Below are 1343 nucleotides of genomic sequence, written 5' to 3'. Positions count from 1 at the left end.
AAAAAAAAAAAATCAACGGGCCCACGCATACGTGAAAGATTTCCCTGTGTGTTTTCTTACTTTTTATCAGCTTCAGTTAAAGATGTAAAGAGGTGCTCGCGCATACATGCAAATTGGAACAAAAACAGAGAAGAGTATCATGGCCCTGCACAAGGATGACACGCAAATTCGCGAAGCATTCCATATTAAAAGAAATAAATCAAACTTAGACATATAAATTTGTTATCCATGTCCCTATTTCCAGATGGATTCACCCCAAACATCAAATAGGATTAGGGCACTTCCCTACTTACATACAGAAATCCTTCACCATCTCTCCATAAACTTACAGTTAAAAGTCCAGTGTCCTTTATGCAGCCCAAAAGCATCTCCTTGGCCTTGATTGTCACTATTCCCTCTTGGTCTCCAAGTTTGGAATCAGCTACAGATATGTACCTGTTCTCCCATTCTTCATTGCTGTGCTGAAAACCACCGTCTCCTCCCAGCCTTGACTTCCTTTGAGACACCCCTGACCCAAATACTCATCCCTGCATTCAGGTTGTTGGCTGGCATTGAGTGGACCCTGCCTCCATGAACCCCCAGCACGACACGAGGCACTGCTGTCTGGTGCTGCACATCCCGTGCGGAGTTGAGAAGGCTTTCATCAGAGGCTTCAACGACCATTTTCAGGAGTCCGTCACCATGTCGACTTCTCTCATCTTTGTCAGGAACTCTCTCTGAAACCTGCTTACCAAAACTCAAGCTTCTACTGCAAGACTGATGGCTGCACATCAATTGCATTGACAAGGGACCACACTCAGATTTCCTGCACAGAAGGCAGGACTGCTTCCTCTGAACCACCACTGCCACCTCCTGCATACATACAAGGCCCCCCCCCCAAATGATTTTTTCCAAAGCTATGTATTTAAATTTACTTTTATTAAAAGATCATTTGGGGGGGGGGCTCTTCTAGCACTTATAACAATCCATACCTCAATTGTTTCAAGCATATTTGTACATATATTGCCTTCATTATTTTCTAAACATTTACTTTCTATTTAGCCTTTGGTATCAGCGCTTCTTCCCACTTCCACACCCTTGTGACCCCTTGATAAATTATAAATTATTGTTATTTTCATATCTTACACCGACCACTGTCTCCCTTCTCCCATGGTTTCTGTTGTTTGGCCCCCTGTAGGGGATGTAGTTATGTGTTGATCATTGAGATCGGTTCCCCATTCCTCCCCTCTACTCCTCACCTTCCCCCTACCCTCCTGGTATCGCTACTTCCATTCCTGTTCCTGGATTCCATGTGTCGTGAGCTCTTATCTCTTATCTGTACTTGTGCACATGCTCCAGTCTAG

The 1343-nt window shown here is 44.2% G+C and overlaps 1 pseudogene; it reads left to right on the top strand.

The window, feature by feature from the left end:
• The first annotated feature begins 92 nt into the window (after positions 1 to 92).
• LOC115868832 lies at positions 93 to 190 on the top strand (annotated as a pseudogene).
• The last annotated feature ends 1153 nt before the right edge of the window (positions 191 to 1343 follow it).

This window comes from Echinops telfairi, unplaced genomic scaffold (assembly GCF_000313985.2).
Source record: "Echinops telfairi isolate 266 unplaced genomic scaffold, ASM31398v2 ScPeMD7_18;HRSCAF=68, whole genome shotgun sequence".
Taxonomy (NCBI): Eukaryota; Metazoa; Chordata; class Mammalia; order Afrosoricida; family Tenrecidae; genus Echinops; species Echinops telfairi.
This window is presented reverse-complemented; position numbering and strand designations above follow the sequence as displayed.